The sequence below is a fragment of the Eptatretus burgeri genome, chromosome 2, assembly GCF_056783735.1.
Source record: "Eptatretus burgeri isolate ZD-2024b chromosome 2, Ebu_testis_v1, whole genome shotgun sequence".
In the NCBI taxonomy this organism is placed as follows: Eukaryota; Metazoa; Chordata; class Myxini; order Myxiniformes; family Myxinidae; genus Eptatretus; species Eptatretus burgeri.
In genome coordinates, this window is record NC_140962.1 from 76,554,025 (window position 1) to 76,579,568 (window position 25,544).

General features: G+C 42.0%; 1 protein-coding gene across 7 annotated transcripts in view; it reads left to right on the forward strand.

The window, feature by feature from the left end:
* LOC147032371 (homeobox protein Hox-D3a-like) overlaps positions 1-25,544 on the forward strand; it is a 196,996-nt gene that overhangs the window by 130,324 nt on the left and 41,128 nt on the right. For 4 of the 7 annotated variants that reach the window (XM_085869938.1, XM_085869936.1, XM_085869939.1 and 1 more), the window contains exon 2: positions 15,644-15,725. The exons of the other annotated variants lie outside the window; for them this stretch is intronic. The gene's annotated coding sequence lies outside the window, so the exon portion shown is untranslated. The remainder of the gene's footprint in view (positions 1-15,643; positions 15,726-25,544) is intronic. 7 annotated transcript variants of the gene reach the window in all.

Here is a 25,544-nt window from a genome sequence, read left to right on the forward strand (position 1 = left end):
CTTCCTCGGCCCTCTTGAGCTCCTGACCACTTACAAAGCTTTTGTCCGTAGCCTGATGGAGTACTGCTCTCCCCTCTGGGCTGGTGCTCCTGCCTCCCACCTTTCTCGACTTCACGCTGTCGAAACCAGGGCTTTTAAGATCATTGGCATCTCCCGCAATGAAGCTGAGTCTTTGGGCCTCTCACTCAATCACCGCAGGTTGGTCGGTGGTCTTTCTGTCTTCTACCGACTCCTCTCCAGCCTTGCCCCCCTGCTCTCTCTGCGATTTGTCCCAACCACATTTCCACAGGGCGCTCAAGGTCCGCCAACAACCCCTTCTGGTAAAACTACCAAAATCACGAATCACTGCTCATCTTCACTCTTTCATTCCTCTTTTTTCCCGCCTTTGGAATAAACTTCCTCACTCTATTCTTTCCCATTCTTCCCTTCAGGCTTTCAAAACAGCTGTTCACCACCACCTCTTATCTTCCCCCATCCAAATCCTCGATCTTTTCTACCCCCGATAATCCACCCAAGCCCACTTCCTTCAATTCTCCTGCTTTCCTTCCTGAAAGTCCCTTTAATGTCCATCTTCCCCTCGCCATGTTCCCCGTCCCATCCCCATCCCTCTCCCTTCCACAGTTCACCTGTGTCTGTTCCCCAATGTTTTGTCCCTTCCACTCCCGCCCCTCTTGTCTCATGCCTCCTTGCTGTGAGTTGTGTGTTAGCTCTCATACGAGCCTCGACCAAGGTATACAAAAAAAAAAAAAAAAAAAAAAAAAAATTAAAAAAAACAGAATTCCACCTCTGCACCAGTGATGAGTCACTAATGCCAACAAGAGTGAATAACTTGACTATCACGTTTCTAAGAAGCATCACATGATTTCTAAAGCCGTACATTGACTTCCGAGAAGTTCTTGGAAAGACATCTCCTTATGACTTACAAAGCCTTGCGAAGCACTATGCCGACTAGTAAACCCCAACAACCGACGAAAGGCATTGTTACAGTCAACAGGGATTTTTCACATTGAAAATGTAGGCCATGTCCAATTATATCCAAAATATACCAGCATGTCCAAAATGTCCAATTATAATTGGACAAAATTGCCCCACAAAGCTGAGCGGTATAAGTTACAACTGTATGATTTAAACAGATGATACTTAATTTCTTCAAAAGGAAAAACCTACAAAGGAGCATATTTGCTTGCACACAGAGAGAGAGAGAGAGAGAGAGAGAGAGAGAGAGAGAGAGAGAGAGAGAGAGAGAGAGAGAGAGAGAGAGAGAGAGAGAGAGAGAGAGAGAGAGAGAGAGAGAGAGAGAGAGAGAGAGAGAGCGATATTGTCGCTTAATATCGGAGTCATCATGCATGCCATTACTGATAATGTGACCAAGGTACTTATTTGTACATGCCAATATACTTCAAGTTGACCACCACACAGGCAAAAACCAGGTAATTTGTCAAAACTACCCTGTCTGGACTGAAACAGCATGCATACTGATTTTACAGTGTTATACACAATATCATGTTTAGTAGCATTCCGTTCACATATTTCTCATAACAGCTGCACGGCAATCATAGAAGGAGCCAGCAAACTCATATTATCACCATAACAAATGTTATTAACAGACATCCCTGAGAACTTACAACCAACTCATGCTGCATTCAGGCTTTTTGACAAATCATCTACATACATTTTTAACACAAAAGAGAACATAACTCCACCCTGTCTGACCCCATTGCACACCCGAAAGGCATTAGGAAACATATTCCCTCACCGGACCATAAACATTTGCTTCCCAAACCAGTTTTGCAAAAGATGGACGAGGCAAGTGGACACACTGCGTGGCTGCAAAAAAAAAAACCCTAACAAAATCCAACTACTTTCTGAGCAGCGTCCAATGATGAACTCTGTCAAAAGCTTTCCGAGCATCCAGAAAACAATGAAATACAGGGCTTCTCTGAGTAACATAAAATTAATCACTTGTTTCAAGACATACAATGCCAAATCAATGAAATTATCTTTTGTAATACCAAATTCATTAATCGCAAATCTTTAGACCGTCACACCTGGCCAGTAAAACACACTCAATTACTTTTGATAATTCAGTAACAAGGGCAATAGGATGATAATTGTCCTTACTGGAGAGATCACCACTCTAACTTTTCACCAAGAGTACAATAATAATGGTGGTAAGAGCTGGACCAACATGACCATCAACAAGCATAGCAATTAGTAAACTACGGATTCGGTCAAATACTCCAGCATCAGCATGTTTTAGATGCTCTGCAGACAAACCATCCACCCCCTCCAGATGTACATTTCATATTTCTCACAATATCTGTGACAAAAATATTTTCATTATCAGCATTGATGGGGCATGCTTGCAGACTGCAAGCACAAGTTGGGGTGCATCCTACTTGCTTACATTATAAATATTTGCATTATATATTTGATTAAGTGGATTGTGAAAGAGCTTTACATATTGGATGAAGTGGAGATACCAGTAAAAACAGTAAACAGTAGATTTCAGGTTCAATACCCAATTTGTTGAATGGATTGCAAAACTGGGAGGAGTATTTTTTTTTTTCGGGGCTGGCTTTGATTGCATAGAGTTTTCCAACTCTCATGCAGTTGTTTCTGTCTCCACTTGCTGCAAAGCATGGTCTCCGGCGTTTGAGTTATGAGGGTTCATGTTGCATCACACCCGACACGTGTTATCTCAAAAAATATGCTTTCGAACCATTACATCTGGTGTTTTGAATCAAATGTCCTGCAAGCTTTTTAGTGTTAGACCTTGGATTTTGTTATTTTAAGCTGGTTTTAAAAAAGAAAACTTTGGTGGATGTTTTCTTTAATTGAGTATACATTCCTTTGATTTGATTGATTATTTATTCACAGCAAGGAGCATTGAATCCCATGCATATGCAGAGACGTAGACAGGATTGACCTCTGCATGTTATAACATCATGTTGTAATGAGCAGTCACACCAAGACTCTAAAATATTGTTACGGTTCTAGGAACCGTATGCATAAAAAAAACATACAGGTGCCCTGAAGTTAGTTATGCCGTTAAGTATATGTGTAGATAGAACCCCTCCTAGTGTTTAGTGGGAAATCAAAGGGGTGCGTTGTAATGTTTTTTTCGTTAGATTAATAAATCTTTATATCCCCTCCAATATGAACCACAGTACCTTCCTCTCGCATGGGCTGAACAAACGCTTGTTCGCCTACTCGCCCAACCGGCGACTCGCTGTCCGAGGCAAAATCCTCTGGCAGTAGTACCTTTTTTTGGCAAGTCCAGACACGCGGAGTGGGCAAGCTTCCCTACCAGAAAGGACGGCCCCATGGAAGCCCCATCCAACCAGGGCGAACAGTGACGTCGGCTTCACCAAGGCCCCTCTCCGCTGAGGGCGATCTCTAAATTACAACACAATCCTCAGTGTAGAGGCTGAGAGGGTTGGAGGGTTTGTAGTCTGGTGTGCTGAGAGGGAGAGCGAGTGAGCTGGAAAGTGAGTCGTCTGGTGAGCTGGAAAGTGAGTCGTCTGGTGAGCTGGAAAGTGAGTCGTCTTTGGAGTAAGCTGGAAACCCTGATCCCCGCATCACCAAGCTGTTATCTCATACCATCACCAAAATCTCATACCAAATAGACTCCGCTCTACTCGACCCGGGCTCCTTCGCTGACACGGTCTCCATGCGGGTGGCCGTGGACCGAGCCGCACGACTATTGACAGGTGCCGCACCATGGAGCATTCCTTTCCCCCGAACTCAGGTACCGAGAACTGCGACCTCAACTCCCTCCCTGGCTGCAAAAGTCCTTTGCCTTCAACTGGGTTTATTTTGTCCGAGTGTGTCTGAGTGTGTGTGGTGCCGTCCATTAAGTAGAACTGTATAAGTTATTCGAACCTTGTAAATCTTGCCTGTATTATTCTCGCGACAAGTCTGCTCTGTGTCTGCTTTATAAGTTGCTGTAAAATTGTCGCACTACATCTCTCTTTCATCTTCCCTGCATAACACCCCAATAAATATGTTACCCGTACCACATAACTTTCCTCGCTTCACTGTAAATAAATTATTGTAGAAATGTCCCCAGTTCATTTTCGTCTTTTCCTTCATTGGTCCAGCATGGTTCGGATCTAAGTTTAGCCGGGTCTTATCCCCGATAATCTGTTCATTCTAGCCGGTACGTCCGTGGTAGTTCTGCTCGGCTGCATCCAATCCGGAGTTGGTCGTTGGTACTCTACCGTAGTTGGTAGAGTGACCCGGTTCGGGCAAGGCGTACCGAGGGCGTGGTTCCCCGGTAGACGACACCGCGTGGTTAATTAGGTAAATTGGTTCCAGACAAAAAGACCCTACGCTACGCGGTGGAGGTATTGGCGCCCACGGTCAGCTAAGTGACCCGCCGCCTCACGTAGTTATCCGGAGCGATGGCCTACAATTCCGGGGAGTCCGGTGGGAGACGACGGAACTTTCCCCACCAGGTGGTCGTTCTCGCCACCGGTCCCCGGCCCGCAACAATATCATCATATTTTAAGTAAGTTTAGTGTTTCTAATTTGGCATTAGAGTGAATTTTAAATTCCATTGCAATATTATTTGCTCATGGTGATTGTTGAACATACATACTGTAAGTCCATGTGTTTATCTAATATGCTTGTTGCTTTCAGTATTTTCAATATTTTTTTACGGATCTTATTTCAGTCTTATTATGCTATTCCGATATACCTCGGATGTTTCATAGTGTAACTCAATTCATGAAGATTATTATGAGAGCAGCACTGATAGATGCAGCCGGTATTACCTTCTGTACCCCCATGCTCTAAAGTAATACTCAAGGAGATACATCCAGGAGGAAACTCCAAAAATTATCTTTCGTAATACAGAAATGCACATTTTGAAAATGACTGCTGATCAATAATGATGTATTTTGGAGTTTCATCATAAATACAGATGCTTATATGTTACAGTTAAAGATCATTAATTAGTTTTGAAATTCCAAATTATAAAGGGAGAACATCATATATTGTTATATTAATCATGGAAACATTGAAGGGAGACATCATTAAACTATCTGCAGTATATATTCTAGTCCCGCTGTTGACTTAACGGTCAAGGTGGCTGGCTTAAGATCTTAGGGGTCTTGAGTTCAAGTCTCTGATGGGCTTGTTTAATTAACACCAGGCGGGGTTGACTCAGCCCGTCATCCTTCTGAGGTTGGCAAAATGAGTACCAGTGTGCTGGTAACCGGGGCACTGCATCAGCAGCACAGCTGTGCCCCAAGAAAACGATGCAGCCAAGCAGCTGCAGGCTACATACAGTATACATGTATTCTGCTTTGAAATCACCAAAGGTTTGGTGTGTGTGTGTGTGTGTGTGTGTGTGTGTGTGTGTGTGTGTGTGTGTGTGTGTGTGTGTGTGTGTGTGTGTGTGTGTGTGTGTGTGTGTGTGTGTGTGTGTGTGTGTGTGTGTGTGTGTGTGTGTGTGTGTCAGTCATTTCTCTCGGGAGCTTGGGTGTTTATAATGTTGTGATCGCTAATTACTGACTCAGATTTTGGGACAAAATCCCAAACAGTCTTGGTTAAAGAGGAATGTTACATTTTGTAAACTGGGATGTAATTGCAGCCGGAACACTGCACCAGTCAGCCACGTGTGTAAATTATCAGGCAGGGCAGTATTTTTAAAGAATTGGCAGTGTATATCAGCATTTCTACACTCGTATGGCACATTGTGAGAAAATATGGAACTCAGCACCAGTGGACACGATTAATGGCAGTTAATGTAATCACACATTTGGCATTCACAGCGAGCATGGCTGCCATTGACCTAACGAGGCTCTCTGGACTCAATTAAAAGAAGTATATAAACTCTTCTGGTGATGTGCATCTGACTGTTGACACAGATGGAAGATTTTATGCTTCCTATAATTGGAATTATCATGGCTGCCCCTTCATGCATGATTGTGTGGATGGACCACAGATCGAGTGCTGTGCAGTGCCGGATTTATGGTGGTGGACACTTCGGGGCACATATGGGTGGTGGTGACCCTTTTTGCCACCAACGATGAAGTAAAGCAGTGGTTTTCAACCTTTTTCACTGATGGCACCTTGAACTCTCATATCTTATTCTGTGGCACCCCTATTCAATTTTCCATCTGTATGGTTGCCTCAAGAACATTGCAGGCTCCACAAGTTACATTATTGGATAAAATACATAATTCCCAGAGTGTTGCTGTGGGCTTTTGTTACCACCAATGGGTTCCAGATAAATTAAGATTGGCAAAGCGTCCGATTAGCCTGTCAAAAAGATATTGTATTACTGTTACAACATCCAAGCTACATTTGATTTGATTCAAGTCATGGAACTATAAGTAACGACACGAGAAGCATTGCTCCATATGTTCCTGGTATCGGATTCCACGAACACTGAAAGTAAAAATCCCTCGAACAAGTGAATGCGGGCGGACCAGATTAGCGAAACAATTTCCAACTAAACTTGCCAAACACCCATTGAATGCACAATTTTTGGAGCAAATTTGCTCCGCTGGTTAAGAAGTTATAATTCACAACAACAATCACAAATTTACACGTAATGTTGCACAATATGATGTTATAGTGATGATATTTTTAATGCAGTGACAAACTTGAGAATCGAAATGTAGGCAGACAAAGAAATGTCGGCAGACAGGTTTTAGCCCTGTCACTCAATGGTGAGGAATAACTTAACAATTCTCTGATCCAGATCCGGATTCGAATCTTCACCAAAATCTCATAATTTCACTCCAGAAAAAGAAATATTTCCTCAACATTACCTCCACAACATCAACAACAACAACAACACGATCACTTCGGGGAAAGAAGTTGCTCGAGGCATGAGGCCCATACATGCTATGGCCTTCTCAAGGCCCGTGACCGCTATCGGCTGCAACCTTTCGATACATATTTGATAATCCTTGTTTTACACTGAACAGAAAACTGAAATGGAAGGCAGAATGATTGTGAATACTTGATAATGCTTCCACAGATGGTTTGGGCTGACATGGCTTGGCTTAATCCTGAATGAGCCCTTGGATGGTGGAGGCCCCGGGGCACGTGTTGGGTGGTGGAGGCCCAGGGCATGTGTTGGGTGGTGGAGGCCCCTGGGCACGTGTTGAGTGGTGGAGGCCCAGGGCATGTGTTGGGTGGTGGAGGCCCCTGGGCACGTGTTGGGTGGTGGAGGCCCAGGGCATGTGTTGGGTGGTGGAGGCCCCTGGGCACGTGTTGAGTGGTGGAGGCCCCGGGGTACGTGTTGGGTGGTGGAAGCCCCTGGGCACGTGTTGGGGGGTGGAAGCCCCTGGGCACGTGTTGGGTGGTGGAAGCCCCTGGGCACGTGTTGGGTGGTGGAAGCCCCTGGGCACGTGTTGGGGGGTGGAAGCCCCTGGGCACGTGTTGGGTGGTGGAGGCCCTGGGGCGTGTGCCCTGGTTGCCCTTGGGTAAATCCGGCCCTGGTGCTGTGCGTCAGGAGTAGCCTGTTTGGTCAGCATTCATTCGGCAATAGGCAGAGTGGCACATACATAGTTCGCTGTCCCAAATAGTGAAAGACTCTATCGAATATAGTCCTATAAGAGAGCCATTTGTCTGTGTGTCTGTCTGTGCGTCGCCATTTTTCTCAGACATGGCTGAATGGATCTTCATCAAACTTTCAGAGGTTCATCAGTGAGTGCCACGGAGTGTTTCGCAAAAAGCATTTTTTTCTTTTTTCTGCTTAAACCCTTGTGGCTATGTGAAAGGTAACATTAAATAACCCCCAGCCACATTCCTTAAGGCCCAGTCACACATTGACGTTTTAGCCAGCTTATGCCGATTTTTGAAAAATTTGTCTAAAACGCTGGCACACGTCAAATACGTTATGGGTAAGTTTTGGAAACTTTGAGAGCACGCTGAAAAACACTGCCATACGTCGTAGTACGCTGGCTTTCATCGTTGTACTTTGCGGTTGTCCTCAAATTTTCCATGCTTGAAATTTTACGACTTATGCCGGCGTATGACTCACAAGTTCCGCTACGCTGGCCATAAGTTGTCGGCACGTTACGCGATCGTTGACACACGTCGACACACGTTACTCATAAGTAGAAACACTCAAGGTAATGGTTAGCGTCAGTGTTCCAGACTCCCTGGTTTTTTTTTCGGTATGACGGTGATGTTGACACTTCGATTTCTAGTGCGGTTATGATTTAAATCGTTGAGCGGAAGCCTATTAATTATATTATATTATAACCGCACTAGAAATCGAAGTGTCAACGTCACAGTCATACCGAAGAAGAAGAAGAAAAAAAACAAAAAAAACAGGGAGTCTGGAACACAGACGCTAACCATTACCTCGACGTGTTTCGACTTATGAGTAACTTACAAGTAACTTTTGTCAACGTGTGTCAACGATCACATATCGTGCCGACAACTTATTCCCATCGCATGCGGAACGTGTGAGGCAAACGGCAAGTACGTCGAAAAATTTTAACACGTTTAAAATTTCAAGACGTACTCCACTTACTACTACGACGTATGATCGCGTACTTTAGCGTTCTATTCACGTATACCAAACTTACCCATACCGTATTCGACGTGCGCCAGCGTTTTAGACGCATTTTCAGAGGTCGGCATACGCTGGCAAGATCGCCGAGGTGTAACTGGGCCTTTAGTGGGTGTAGGGAAGTGTTTTAGCAATACCGGGCCACGCCGGGTCCTCATGCTATGCCAGTATTTGATAGACATAAATATTATAGGTTGGTGTTTGTGCATGAAACCATATGGATCAATCCTGGTCAGACACATAATGCTTACTATAGACGAGCACTTCATTGTTTACTTTCACATTAAACTTAACATTTTGATAAAGAAAAATTTTAAAATCTAAAAATCAATAATAACAAACCGTGAGTGGGATTCTGTTTGTGGTGAGAATGAGCGACCATCATTTCAATGCTCGTTCCCCATTCTGTTGTAAAAGTTCATTTGGATTGCTTGTTTGGTGATCCCATCTGAGCACTTAGCTCGTGACACTGTGACCCCGGCTCAAATCACATCTTTGGCGTGCATTCATTTGTTTTCTATGAATGCTTTTGTAGTTCAGCAAAAAGTGTAAAATTATATCCCCTGACATCTTTGCCCTGTCCGTAATATCTGTCAGCACCCCTGTAAGCACCGGTGGAGAAATTTCAAGAGTGGAGTAAATTGATGGATGTGAGATTGGCATTTTGGGGGGGGGGGGAGGGGTGTAGCTATTCTGCTTATGCAGTGCCACCTCTGAGATAGGGCAATAACTGAATTTCGCCAGGGTAACACACAATGAATTTCACAACACACAATGTCCCACTGTTTTTTTGAAAGACCTCATACGATATTTTGCTATCCAAAAGCAAATGCTTATAGATGGGACAGCAAGCTTACTTTCCGATCTGAAGGATGGAGTCCTCTTTGTTGCAATATTCTGCCTGCAAAGCACAATAAGGATGATTGTTTACAGTCAAGCCAACAATCAAACTGAAGACGATGGACAGCTCAAAGGCGATCATACTCTGAGCTATCTGTCAGAACAAAAGTGGGTAAACTGTGCACGCATGCAATAAAACCACCGTTCTTTAAGCTTTGATGAGAGAGTGTGATGGCTGTGTGCAGGACAGAATTGTACTGCTTGTATTTGTTAATACATCTCCTTTGAGCAATTTGTGCAACCAAATAGATTGCATAGATGCTCCATAATCTGTGAAACTGAGCAATCTGAAGACCAACTCGAGCTGCATTCACTGTTCTTGCATCGATCGCATGTACCAATCTCTGTCTCAACAATACTGACCGTGTAATATTTTGGTTTCTTTCTTTTCTCTCGCCATAACCATCGGTTACGTTTTGTCCAATTAAGGCAGGGTTTTATATCCAATCATTAGAATCCTTATAGATATCCCCCTTTTTTTTTTTTACTTTCTGTGCCATTTTAATAAAGCTAAGATGAGAAATTACCTTGGAGGAAATTCTTTTTTATATTGATAGTTCACTTGTGTCAATGTTCCTATTTTAGGTATCAGACAGATTGGTGGAATGATTGCTTTTGAATTCATTACTTTGGCTGGATTTTTACCTCCGCCACCGAATGTGAAGGAGGTGATGTTCTCACCCCTTTCTGTCTGTTTGTCTGTTTGTGTATAGGATATCTCAAAAAGTTTTCTACAGATCTGGATGACATTTTGTGGACAGGTTGGGTGTGTGACAAGGACGAACTGATTAGATTTTGGTGAAGATCCGGATCTGAAAACCAGTATTTTTTTAAGTGATTCTTCACCATTGAGAGATAGGGCCAAAAAACGATAGAATACTGCATAGCATGATATTTCAATAAGGTATTGGGTCCGATATGTTCTCGTGTATCAGGCGTTATGTGGCGGAGGTATGTGCTCCACCAATTGCCCTTCTCGTCTCTTTTTGCTTAAAAAAAATTCTAACAGTGTGTTTACTTTCATTTATTAGCACTTTTTGAGCTCTTTTATTTCAATCGCTACTTATCAGCAAAACGATGAGTGCTGATTGCCTTAAAAATGTTATTCTTTTGATATTGAGATTTGTACTTGGGAAGGAACTGCACGACAGCGAGTGAGAGTTCAACTTATTGACAATGCAGAGGGAAACAGGTGGACAGGAAACTGAGACAAAATGCAGACAAGGCATAATCAGACAGGCAGGAAAAAATGTTTAGGGAGAGAGAGAGAGAGAGAGAGAGAGAGAGAGAGAGAGAGAGAGAGAGAGAGAGAGAGAGAGAGAGAGAGAGAGAGAGAGAGAGAGAGAGAGAGAGACAGACAGACAGACAGACAGACAGACAGACAGACAGACAGACAGACAGACTGGTGTATGGATGAGAAGAAGACAGGTGGATAACGGACACAGAGAGACAGGGCAATCCAGCCAAACAGGATAATTGCAGACAGAGATAAGTAGAGATGGGCCAGGGAGGATATAAGAATCTGAATAGGAAGAGTAAATAATATGGCAGTGAGTCACCATTGTAAAGGACTGGAGAAAAGGACACGACTGGGTGGACATGGGAGTGAAATTCCACAGTATAGATTAATACGGCTATAAACAAGTGGAGGTGAACAGTAAGCTTATATCTGGGGAGGGAAAGAAAATATAGGTTGGAAGAACACGTGCCAGCAGAAGTAGCTCAAGGGGGATTAAGGGTTGTGAAAGGGCAGCAGGGGCAAGGGGAGGAAGGGAAGGGAGTAAAATAACAGATGAGGGGTGATAGAGAAATACCAGGCCACTAACCTGTCTACAGTTGGAAAGGGCCAGTCTGTGCACTTCACTCTCCTGCCAAGATTACCTTCAGGGCCTTAGATTCCACTCCAGTGTTTAAATTGGTGTCTTCTATCTTTGAAACTGACCATTATCTTGGTATGTGTTGGTCGTGGCGTTTTCACAATCTTATTTCGCTGATGAAAATTAAACTCCAAGACAATCGTTCAGATTCTTGATGATGTAAAACTTTTCAAACTTGTGATTATGAGACACGCTATGTCGACACTCCACTTCCAGGGGTGGTTTCCATGGTACTGGCTCATGGAGATCTCTTGATATGCCCCTTTTTCGAGACATCCAATGAAATAAGATAGTAGCCATTTTCACACGAATTTGCAGCAATCATTATATGAACAGGAAGCCATTAGTTCCCTGCTATACTTAGTATGCATTCGCGACAACCAAAACATTGACACATTCATCATAGCCCAATATTATTTAATTCAACTCCTTTTCTTTTGTAATTTTATATTATTTTGTTGCATCTTAAATGCCAGAAAGAATGGTGCAGAGGTTGCACACTTACCCTTGATCTGTCTATAACAATAATAATAATAATAATAATAATAATAATAATAATAATAATAATAATAATAAATATTCTCGGTTTTATCAGGAAACACCATATAAAAAGTCCAAACGTGAAGGATATTTCGTTTACAGGAAATAACTCGAGGGGGAGCACTCGGTAGAGTGCAAAACCTCCGCCGCCAATACTGCTCGGTCACTCAAGTGAACCTGATATCCTATTCATTGAATTTGACGTCAACAGTGCTCACAGAGTTATAGTTTGCAACTTTCCCTTTTACTTTTAACTTTTACATACTCAATTCATTCGTCATAACTAGATTCCTTGAGACAGAAATTGATTTTACGTGGGTATATCCACCTGAAGTTCCAAAATCAGCCGCAATTATAATTTTGGCATTATTTTTGTTGGAAATCACTTATAACATGTAGAAATGCAAAAAAAAATCGAAATTTTGAAAAAAAAGTTGCAAAAATTTTTTTCTCTAACAATTGATTTTTTTTGGGGAGGGGGTTGGAAATCACTTAAAACATGTAGAAATGCAAAAAAAAAATTCAATTTTTTTTCAAAATGGCCGCCATAGCGGCCATAATTGGATTTTGGACAAAGTCCAAAATCTAATGGCATGATCCTTGGACCATACCTAATCTCCCACCAAGTTTCGTCGAAATCCGTCAAGGAGTTTTTCCATCATACTATTCACAAACAAACAAACAAACAAACAGAAAGGGGTGAAAACAGTAACCTCCGATCTTCGATGGCGGAGGTTAACTAATGAAAAAAACATAAATATAAATAAACATCAAAAATAAAAACGATGAAAACTGCAATTTAAAAACTTAAACGTAATTAAATTAGTAATTAATTGAAAAAAATAAAAAATTATTATCTGGATTCAATTACTGACAACTATAAACTGTTGGATCAATGCTTCACATGATTAGCTGGAGACCTGTATAAATGTCCATCATGTATGCGAGACTGGTGGACATTAATGATGTCAGTGTCTTTCACAAAAAGTAGGCGATTTATTGCTGCCACCTTCACCAAATATCAAATTTTTGCAACGTTCAATCGAATGTAAGGCCTTGTCAGCTTTCATGAAAGAATTTGGCCAAAACTTTCCTTGGCCAACCCCACAAAGTAGGAATAATTGGGGCCATTACATAAGCACTAGTATATCATTGCTCCTATAATGGTAATATATTGTTGTAGATTTCCACCCGTCCGGCATGCGGATGACCACCTTTAGCCCAATTGTGGCCGCGTGCGCCCACCGAACGTGGCAATCTAGTCACAGCTTCCGGATAAACGCCGAAATCCAGCTACGGGTGTTGTTAACCACACCATAAACCAGCCAACTCTTCTGTCCACGCGCTACAGGGTCGATCGCTGAATTGTCGATGTACCTAATTATTCGCGCGGACAGAAATGCCGGGAGTTTATACCTCGACGGGACCTGCACGAAAGCGAGCCGCTTAAGCAGCTCGTTCCGTTTGCGATTGCCGAGCGGTTTTATATCGCCAAGTCCCGTCGGACCAGATGTACATTTTATCGGCTTATAATCAGCCAGCTAACATTCCGAACGCATCATGGCAGTCAATGGCAGAAAGTGACACAACGAGCAGGTTAACATTCAAAAATGGGGACATTTATTTTAAATGCACATCTGTATATTAATACTGAAGGACCAATTTTGTGCTCCTCCTAGCGGTCACGTCACGTTTTTCTCGGTACTGTGACCTGAGAAGTTTTGACACGGTATTTGTACGCCAAAGTAGACATGTGCACGAATCAGGGGACTTCTTCACAAGGAGTAGTGTACACCAAAAATGTCGTGTACAAGGACGTTTTGTAGGTCTCATTAGGTAAGGTCATGGAGTACATCGACTGGGATCCGGCTCTTACAAGAGCCGCCACTGGTTGTCATATTGGGCTCATGGAACGGAATCCATCTGTGACGGGGTTTCGGCTAGCATGCAATGAATAGGGGGAATGGGACAGGACACGAGCAAAAACCTACAGCCGATGTCTATTTGTTATTTACACAATCATGCACTTAATCAGTTCTACTTAGGTAGACAAGGCAAAAGTCTTGGTGAGGCCAAGATGTCTGTCCTCTACGGACTTTCATCCAAAACCCCAGAAAGAAAGAACCAGGCTCGTGAGCCTTTATAATTGCTCGGAGCCGGGATGACCGATGGGGCTCCGAGAGATCAAGTGGGCTACCTGGCCACCCTCGTGGTGACTCGCTGGATCCTGGTTCGGCGACCCTCGATGTCTGTGCCCAGACCCCCAAGCTCCGACTGTCTCCCTTAGTCATCCGGCCCCAACTGCGGCCTGGTCTAGCCGACGACGCGCTGGTGGAGTGAATGGGTCTCGACTCAGGCCTCCTGGTTGCGCCGGCGCACCCCCAGCGAACCAACTGCCCGAACTCCGAACTCTCCAGCTCTCAACGGGGCGTCTCTCCACTCCCACCGCTGACTGCAAGCCACAAAGCCCAGCGCCCAACTCAAGCGCTCTCTCCAAGCGCTCTCTCCAACTCTTCGGACTCCAACACTCGGGACTCCAGACTCCAGACTCTCTCCAACGGCTCAGCCCAACTCAAGCCCAACTTCCAACTGGCTTCTCGGCGTTCCAGCACAGCTCTTTATCAGGTTTGGGGGTGCTCGCTCTTTTACATTCGACCCTTCACCCCAGGCTGGCTCCGCCCCTCTCACCTTCGATTGGCCAGCTCTCTCAGAGAGTAACGCCATTTTGATCCGATCTTGCCATCAAACGCGGCCGTGTTAGAGATCATCATAAAAACGCGGCCGTGGGTTGTCGTTGTTGTTGTTGTTGTTGTAATTGTTATTGTTGTTGTTAAAATAAAGATACAAAAGAATAACACTACCTCAAAGATGCACAGCCCGGCACACGAACAATACCCGTTATACATCGGTGGGGAAATCTAACCTGGACACACACTTACCAAAATAACTGACCTCTGGGGAACCTGAATGGTTCCCTCATCCATTACCTCATCATTGCGGCATTACCTCATCAAAGCAGAGGAATATTTAACTCATTAACCTCCCCTATCCACCCCACTATCACGCCATCACCGATTTCACAGAAACCGCAATCGAAACAGCAACAGCATGGCTCCTACATGTCATGGTCCACCACGGGCATCAATCCAACTCCCAATCCCACGAGATATGTGGAAACCCTGTGGATGTGCAATTCTCAAGTGAAAATGAGAAGTCTAATTGTACCAATAAATGACCCAAACCAATTATCATCTTCCTGACGCATATGTACACATCGTTAAAAGTAAAATATAGCAAGGATCCACGGAGCCTCCGCAGTAAATGGCATTGCTCAAGAGAATGCCACATAGTTATTTGGGCAGTGTATGGGCAACACATCACTGCCCCGGTCGCTCCCAAAAATAAAAAAATAACCCGGTTTTAAAGTAAAAACATGCCCATTGCCGATGTGCATATGTAATACATCGTGGTTTTATAGCTCAGATAGATTCCAATTGCACTTGTCCAAACAAAGGCCGACAACTGTGGCCTGTAGCCCAAGGACTGAAGCCTGAAGCCAATATGTATTATGGCCTTTTCAATATTTGATCATCCTTTTAATTGTCACTTTGATTGTTTTACACTGAAAGGAAAACTTATTAGGAGGGCATGGCGACTGTGAATATGACGGCTCCGAATTTGTCTTTGGCTTCGAATATCACCAAAATGGTGGCTGTATGATTTTTAGCTCACTTGGAACATGGTTCTGGGGAGTTTATGGGATGATATGTCTTCCATCCATCAGTCCGTCCACAAACACTTGCAACTTCTTCCCTGAAACTACACAAGCGATTTTGATGAAACTTCACCACGACCTTCATCACCAGGTATGTACCAAAGTTTGCTCATGGAAATGAAAAAAAAAATTGGGCCCTAAGGGGATTTATGGGGGGTTGCCCCCCAAAATGGGTATTTGCTTTGTTCTCAGAAACTACACATGCAATTCCAGTGAAACTTTACCACAACCTTCAGCACCCATGATGTACCAAAGTCTGTTGATGGCATTAAAAAAAGATTGAGGTCTGAGGGGTCTACAGAGGGAGTTTACGGAGGAGGGGTTGCTCCCCCATATGTATTTGCTTTCTTCTCCGAAACTATACACAAACGATTTTGATGAAACTTTACCACAACCTTCATCACCTGTGATGCACCAAAGTTTGCTCACATGATTTTTAAAAATCTGGGTCTAAGGGGTCTACGTGGGTGTTGCTCCCCAAAATAGGTATTTGCTATAACATTGGTTCATTGTTACATTTTGCTGATTCTGACTGACGTTGACTTCCTCCTCAGTATCATTATTCTACCAGGTGATTGCCCAGGTATTGCCTCTATTTTTCATGTTACAATTGTGGGTAGAATCAGGCCAGAAAAGAGCATTACAAACGGACGGATGGACAAGCTTATTATTATCTTACCTGGAAAGGCAAATCCAGATAAGGTATTGTCATCGTGCACCGTCCATCCATCCATCTCCTCTTTCGACTTCTCCAGTCAAACCACTGGGCTGATCCAGCTGAAATTTGGCAGAAAGGTTCCATTCCTAACTGGAAAGAGGAATTGCAAAGCTTGTTCTGAAATTCCAAAAAAAAAAGGAATTTACTAAGTCTGCCTTTAAGAAATGTCACACTTGACTTTAAGTATGTCAAAATGGCAGACTTAGTAAATTCCTTCAAAAATCCTCTTACCAGTCAGCATGCTACGAAATTTGAGTTACAACATCAGGCCAGGGTAGGGATGTTAAATTGTGGTGGTCATGTTGATGATGTGACCAAAAGTGTCAAAATAGCAGGTTTGGTTAATTTTTTTGGAAAATCGTGTAAATTCCTTCAAAAAACTTCTTTTCTAGATGCACCAGTCCGAATGCTACCAAATTTGGGTTACAACATCAGGCCAGGGCCCAGATAAGCTACAGGTCCAGTGTTCCTATTTTTATACAGATTAACAGAAGAATGGTGAATACAGGTTCATTTAGACTTGGTCCGACCTGGAGGCTTAAATGGATTGGGTCTCGTCCGTCCGTCTGCAGCAATATCACGGGCTTGTATGGGCCAATTTTGTTCAAACTTGGCAGAAAGACCACACATGGTTGGTATACATACGCATCTGATTTTGTTTCACGATTTGATCAAAGATGGCCGACTGGCGGCCATTTTAGTTATAAAAACCCGATGTTGAACACATCCTCAACCATTTCTCGGACATGCATTCATCAATGTTGTTCAAACTTGGCACATCGATAAGGAATGGCGGCTTACAAATGCACGTCATTTATTTTCTGAAACCAGATCCAAGATGGCAGACTGCCCGCCATTTTGTTACTTAAATGTGTCCCCAACCATTTCTCAGACAAGCATGGTCCAATTTTGTTCAAACTTGGCACAAGCACAGCTCATGATGGCATACACGTGCAACTCACTTTATTTTGTGATCTGGTCAAAGATGGCTGACTGGTGGCCATTTTGGTTGAAAATAAATAAGGCTTAGCCCTTTAACTCTTCAGAAAAATTACTAAAACCATAGAGGGCGATGACATTTCGCCATTGATGTTGTCTCTCTTGAACCTTTTCCAAAAGTGTTTTTTTTCTTGTCCAAATTGCTCTGTTATATATTCTTCTTCTTTTTTCGTACACAGCACACGGCTGTGTGAGTATTATCATTGGCTGAGGGTGCACCTGTGTTGCTGATGCAATGAACTCTGTCGGTTAGGGCAGGAATTTGGAATCTGGCTAGGATGCCGGCAATAGCTCACCTACTCTTCGCTAGCTCCTTCATATTCATTTTTCATCTTCTATAATCTTGGTATACCCAACAACTTTCTCAGTCAAATCATCCCCATCATCAGTTTCTTTTGTTTATCTTTTGCCTACTAACTCAGCACTCAGAACCATAAATAAGTATGGTTATAAGTTTAACCATCAACTTATACACTCTTAAATTATGTCGCACACACAAAGCTGAAAGCGGGATTAAGCAATTGGTTCACCCCGTCTGTCCGTCCTTCTGTCTACAAACATCAGTTCATAATTGAGGAACAACTTGATTTCAATTGAATGTTATATTTTGAACATGAATCACACCATGAATCGGAAAAGAAACCTGTAGTTTCGCAGTACTTTTGCTCTGAATTCATGCTGTTCATACGTGCGCAGAGAGTGAGAATTTTTTTACCCTGTCTGCCTGGGCAATGAAACAAAATTGAAAATCATTCCAAACATGAAACTTACTGATTTTAAGGACGTCATTAAGGATACAAAGAAGGGGCACGAAGAATTAATGTAATGCGTTAGATAAGGTGGTGTGACGACACTGCGCCAACAGCGGTAAAGTTCCAGAATTTTTTTTCTACAACCGTTAAAATCATTATTTTATTTAAATTGAATTATTTACTTGAACAAGAACACAAAATCTTCCTTTTGGAACTTTCAAAACCCTTCCGTTTAGCAGTACTTGGACAAATATTACGGCATTTTACGTCATGATGACCAATCAAATTTTCCACTCACAGACCCCGTTTCTCAAGACTGTGGACTAAGCTGTTCTATGAACTCTCTAGTTTTCTCTGCATCAAATGATCTTTGTCCTTCCATATCTTCTGAAGTCTGCCAAATGGAGCAGAGACCAAGGCAATTGTTCTGTTTATATCCTCCTCATGTTTGTGATCTTCTATTATTAGTCCTCTGAAGTTGGACAATTTCGCCACCTGTTTCCAAGTTTCTACCTTTTACATTTATTTCTAAACTCTTTTCGGTTTTAATTTTGGCCACAACCTTTGTCTTTTCTTTACTAACCCCAAGGCCAAACCTTTTGCTTTTATAGTTTACTTTATGTGTTATCCTCTACAGATTTTCTTTCATGGATGCTTTTTGGTCAATATTGTCCACCAGCCTTAGATTGGTTTTCATCTTTCGAGCCACATTGACTCCCGTTTCTTGATTTAATGCCAGATCCATTATTGCTTTTAGTGCTAAGTTAAATAGATCTCGTGATAGAGCAAGCACATCATTGCCTGAGACCCACTGTTCTGAACCATTCTGTTCATCCAACTAAAATCTTCATAGCATTTTAAAATTTCCTTTCCATTTTCCTCAGTATTGATACAATCTTTATTGGTATGCCCATACATTATTCATACTTGCCACATTGCTTTCTGCCACACACTATCCAAAGCCTGTTTGAAATCTATTAAGTTATTAGAGTGACTGGTTATACTCCTAAATTCTCTGATAACTGATGAATTGTAAACAGTTCATATATCATGCTCCTCCGTTGCCGAAACCTGCTTGTTCTTCCAATATCACTGATTCTGCGTATGGTTTTATGCCCTGTCGTAATATGTTGGTAAATACTTTGCTTGAGACACTTAACAGACTTACGCCTCTATAAACTTAACATTCTGTCTTTTTTTTTTTATATTGACACGATGATCACTTTTTCCCGGTCTCCAGGGACATCTCCATAATTACACATCTCATTCATTAGTCTGTGCATTGCCTTTATTATGGATTCCTCCCCAGACTGCAATAGCTTCCCCGTTATGTTATAAATCTCTGATGCTGTTTTTTTTTAAGCTCTATTTTGCAGCCCTTACTTTACTCCATAAAATGGTTGGCATGTCATTCTCCTTCTTTTTCTACGAGTTATTGATCAATTCCGTGATTTTCATTCATTTAATTAATTATGCACATGAGACAGTTTCCTCAGAGTATTATTTCCATCATTGCTTCCTTTGTTGTTTGTCTTCAATTGTTTTGCCCATCTTTACTCTTAACTGATGATATTAGGCTGGCAGGATAGCCTGGAGGAACGCACACTCGCTTCTCAGCACTCCAGCCTGGGTTTGAATCCGGACCAAGCTAGAAACTGTCATCCTGGTGTTTCATAGGCAGGATGATTCATCAAAGTGTGTGCCGTCCCTCGGATGGACATTAAACGAGGATCCCATCAACCAGCATTCATTGGTGGACGTTAAAGATTCCACGGTGTCTATTTCTGTCATGACCGTCAACCTCACAACATTTCTCTCTGTTCACGGTGGACTTAATTTCTCTTGTCGGTCTATTGTACTCATATTTAAAATTTTTATTTTCTTTCTTTAGGTTTCCTTCTCTTTCCAAAGAGAGCTTGGATTTCAATAGTTAGCCACCTTGGTTTATACACTTTCTGCTTTGTACCTAATACTTTTTCCACTACTTCTCTAAGTCCTTCCTTTATTGTGTTGCATATCTGTTCTACATTCTCTTCCTCTTCAAGATTAGATAGATCATCTCTTAAGGCATTCTTATAGAAAATACTCTTCTTTTTTTAAAAAAATATTGCTCCTTGAGTTTGTCTGTGTCTTACACCTTCCTCGATGCTATTCCTCTACGGAGGTAACTAATAAGTGGTGATGGAGGAGGTAATTCCTCTTCATTGATGTGAGCAGTTTGCTCTGATGCTACGTCAGCAGTGAATGACCTCCAAGATGTGCTACCCGAGTGCCACTTTCTATTTACCAAGGTGAAATCCATCACATTTCTCGAATAGTTATCCAGTGAAATCCATGACTACTTTATTTGAGGCTTTTTTTCTGCTCGAACAGTGCGACAACTTTCACAAGGTTGTTTTCTGGGAAAAAGTTGTATCACCTGATTTCATAGTACCTGCCATTTTCAGCAACCGAGTTGGCATGTCATCGATGTTCCATGCTTTATTTCCTTTTCGATCGTTGAAATAGCGGACAGGTGGTAACCCACTCCTCTCCTGGCCTGCATGATTCAGTTCGCAAAATTATCTCATTTCTCAGCCTTAGAAACTGAGGTTAAACCTGCCAGGAGAAATTTCTCCCGATGGCACCATCCCGGGAAATCACAGAGTTTTGTTGCCACCGGGACACCGCTATGAAGTTTCTTCTCCGATTTCAATGCCAGACTAACCCTCATCAAATCATCACTAGCTTCTCCTTCACACAATCCCTTTGGTTTCCTTTCAGTCTACGTGATTGCAAAAAGACCTGTATGAATGGGAAAATCTTGGCCAGAGTTGGGTGGACTGGAGTATGTTCTCCCTTACACGTGAAACAAACTTTTGACTGACTGATGTTTGTGAAAATAAATCATGTCGCAAGCCTAATGCTAAGCGCAACACTGGGATTGTAGCTCCATCTAACCATTGAGCCATTAAACACGGCCGTGTGGACACCAATGCATGGTTTTCCTTTAAATGGCATAGTTTGAGGTCATTTTATTAAATACAGTGTTGATCTCATCGAATGGGATTCTCAGACTTTCCATGTACACCCCATTGTGCTCGTTGAACTGCCATTGCAATGATTTCAAAGGGTTCTAATTTACACTGGTACCATGGGTTAATAAGTAATGAGCATAATTCCACCCTCTTAGTTAATGTGTCAATCCTCTTTTCTTGTGAAGAATGAGGGGAAGATGTTAAAACCAGAGTTGGTGGCATAATGGACAGGGCATCTGCTCTGAGTCTGGGAGGATGGTGGTTCAAATTCGACCCCCACCAAGTCCCATCAAACCCTGTTTTTCATAGAATAAAACTGAACCAGAATGCATATCCACTCACTGACTCGTATTAATGTTCAGTACCTTCGGGGTGATGTAGAAAGCTGAAATTTTGCGTGCCGAATCACAGTAATGTTGGAAAGCGTCCATGAATGAAAATAGAAATAAATCAAAATAAATAAATGGGGAAAAAATTGATGAAAAAAATGCAGGTGAGCGACCTGAGACAATGGGGGAAGCATGGTAATTTTGCGTGCCAACAGACATCGAAGCCGATACACCAGGAAAAAAAAATCAAAGAATTGTCGGAAAACGTCCGTAAATGAAAACATAAATAAATGAAAAAAATGAATGAAAATAAATAAATGAAAAAAAAACAAATGCAGGTGAGCGACCTGAGACAATGGGGGAAGCATGGTAATTTTGCGTGCCAACAGACATCGAAGCCGATACACCAGGAAAAAAAATCAAAGAATTGTTGGAAAACGTCCGTAAATGAAAACATAAATAAAGGAAAAAAATGAATGAAAATAAATAAATGAAAAAAAAATAAATGCAGGTGAGCGACCTGAGACAATGGGGAAGCATGGTAATTTGCGTGCCAACAGACATCGAAGCCGATACACCAGGAAAAAAAAAAATCAAAGAATTGTCAGAAAACATCCAAAAATGAAAACATAAATAAATGAAAAAAATGAATGAAAATAAATAAATGAAAAAACAACAAATGCAGGTAAGCGACCTGAGACAATGGGGGAAGCATGGTAATTTTGCGTGCCAACAGACATCAAAGCCGATACACCAGGAAAAAAAAATCAAAGAATTGTCGGAAAACGTCCGTAAATGAAAACATAAATAAATGAAAAAAATGAATGAAAATAAATAAATGAAAAAAACAAAACAAATGCAGGTGAGCGACCTGAGACAATGGGGGAAGCATGGTAATTTTGCGTGCCAACAGACATCGAAGCCGATACACCAGGAAAAAAAAAAATCAAAGAATTGTCAGAAAACGTCCATAAATGAAAACATCCATAAATGAAAACATAAATAAATGAAAAAAAATGAATGAAAATAAATAAATGAAAAAAAACAACAAATGCAGGTGAGCGACCTGAGACAATGGGGGAAGCATGGTAATTTTGCGTGCCAACAGACATCGAAGCCTATACACCAGGAAAAAAAAAATCAAAGAATTGTCGGAAAACGTCCGTAAATGAAAACATAAATAAATGAAAAAAATGAATGAAAATAAATAAATGAAAAAAAAAACAAATGCAGGTGAGCGACCTGAGACAATGGGGGAAGCATGGTAATTTTGCGTGCCAACAGACATCGAAGCCGATACACCAGGAAAAAAAAATCAAAGAATTGTCAGAAAACGTCCATAAATTAAAACATCCATAAATGAAAACATAAATAAATGAAAAAAAAATGAATGAAAATAAATAAATGAAAAAAAACAACAAATGCAGGTGAGCGACCTGAGACAATGGGGGAAGCATGGTAATTTTGCGTGCCAACAGACATCGAAGCCGATACACCAGGAAAAAAAAAATCAAAGAATTGTCGGAAAACGTCCATAAATTAAAACATCCATAAATGAAAACATAAATAAATGAAAAAAAATGAATGAAAATAAATAAATGAAAAAAAACAACAAATGCAGGTGAGCGACCTGAGACAATGGGGGAAGCATGGTAATTTTGCATGCCAACAGACATCAAAGCCGATACTCCAGGAAAAAAAAAAATCAAAGAATTGTCGGAAAACGTCCATAAATGAAAACATAAATAAATGAAAAAAATGAATGAAAATAAATAAATGAAAAAAAAAAACAAATGCAGGTGAGCGACCTGAGACAATGGGGAAGCATGGTAATTTTGCGTGCCAACAGACATCGAAGCCGATACACCAGGAAAAAAAAATCAAAGAATTGTCGGAAAACGTCCGTAAATGAAAACATAAATAAATGAAAAAAATGAATGAAAATAAATAAATGAAAAAAAAAACAAATGCAGGTGAGCGACCTGAGACAATGGGGGAAGCATGGTAATTTTGCGTGCCAACAGACATCGAAGCCGATACACCAGGAAAAAAAAAATCAAAGAATTGTCGGAAAACGTCCGTAAATGAAAACATAAATAAATGAAAAAACAAAAAACAAATGCAGGTGAGCGACCCGAGACAATGGAGGAAGCAAGGAGGGCTGGGATGAAGAGGGTTGTCGGGTGAACAATGAAACCATCACTGCACATTCACCTTTTGACAAGATCTGCTCACGGATGTCACAATCACGACACATGTATACAATCACCCATCCACTCCAAAGCTACCCACCAATCCTGCCAATGTTAATGTATCCCTCGATTCTAAATGGTTTTAAATCCACTTTAAATATATCTCGTGTTTATGCTGCCACTACCTTTCCAGAGAGGTCATTCCATTAATCCGTCTAAATAAGAATCCGTCTCAAATTAATCCGTCCATTAATCCGTCGAAAAAGTAACGGGACTGAGGCTGCTGTGTGCTCCACTTACACAACTTGAATGAACGGGTTGCGTCACAGTCTTTCGCAACATTCCAACAATATAAATTATTGGGGATGGATGACTGCGCTCATTGTGTGACTTTTTACAGGTCATGCTTTACACGTTGTCTCGTCTGAGTCGTCGCGCTATGAGTTGTGAGCAGAGAGCCAATCTGAAGTTTCTTGCCAAGTTTGGCAAAACACCTTCCGAATCCTTCGCAATGCTGCAGCAAGTCTACGGGGAAGAAACAATGTCACGTACACGTGCATTTGAATGGCACAAGAGGTTCAAAGAGGGACGGGAGGAGGTTGAAGACGATCCACGGTCTGGAAGACCTTCAACGAGCAGAACGACGGACAACATCGAGCGTGTGAAGCAGATGGTGCACGCAGATCGTCGACTCACGGTGCGGATGGTTTCTGAGGAACTTTCCATCAACAAGGACACTGTTTGGAGCATCATCACTGAAAATCTCGAAATGCGCAAGTTGTGCGCAAAGATGGTCCCCAAGCTGTTGTCTGAGGATCAGAAACAGCAAAGAGTCACTGTCTGTCAAGACATTATCGAGCGCCTCGAGGATGATCCAGACCTGCTCCGGAGAGTCATTGCTGACGATGAATAGTGGATATTCGAATATGATCCGGAGACCAAATGGCAGAGTCGTCAGTTGAAAAGTCCGGCATCACTAAGACCAAAGAAAGCAAGGATGTCGAAGTCGAAGGTCAAGGTGATGGTCATCACGTTTTTAGATCCTCGTGGAGGATCTCTCAGTCTTACTCATGTTGTTCTTGTGGACTTTTTTGTTTCACAGCCTACAGTTTTCATCGAAACTTCCTGAAACTTGGCATGTACATGTAAAAATACCCTTCGCAGACAGTAACCATCTCCGATTTTGAAAATTCCTCCTAGAAAAAAGTTATGACGTCAAAATATCTCCGCCAATGGAAATCGCCTAAAAAATTATCTCCGAAACTCGACAAGCTTTTTACATTCTGTTTGTGGAAATCGAACAGGGCATTAGCAGAGATGAATTACCGCACATATGTAACATCACTATGACGTCATATCAATTTTTATGACGTCATTCCTATTTTTTGACATTTTTTGTTTCACAACCCAGAGTTTTCCTCGGATCTTCGTGAAACTTGCCATGTATATGCAGAAAGCCCACGCACAGGCAGTAACCATCTCAGATTTTGGAAATTCTTCCGAGAAAAAAAGTTGATGTCATAATCTCGCCGCTAATGGAAATCGCCTATACCATTATCTCCGAAACTAGGCAAGCTGTTTGAATTTTGTTTGCGGGAATCAAGCCGGGCATTAGCACAGATAATTTATCACAAACCTGATAGATCACAGTGACGTCATATTCATTTTTATGACGTCATCATTAAGAGGACGAGGATCTTAGCTCATTTGAGCTTGTTTGACATCAAGGGCATCGGCCACTTCGAGTTTCTACCACAGAGTCAAACAGTGAATCAATACGTGTCCAAAGAGATCTTCCGGTGCCTCATGAGATCAGTCTAGGACAAGAGGAGGGATCTGTGGGAGAACAACGCCTGGGTGCTCCACCATGACAACGCCCCTGCTCACAGTGCCCTGAGAATCC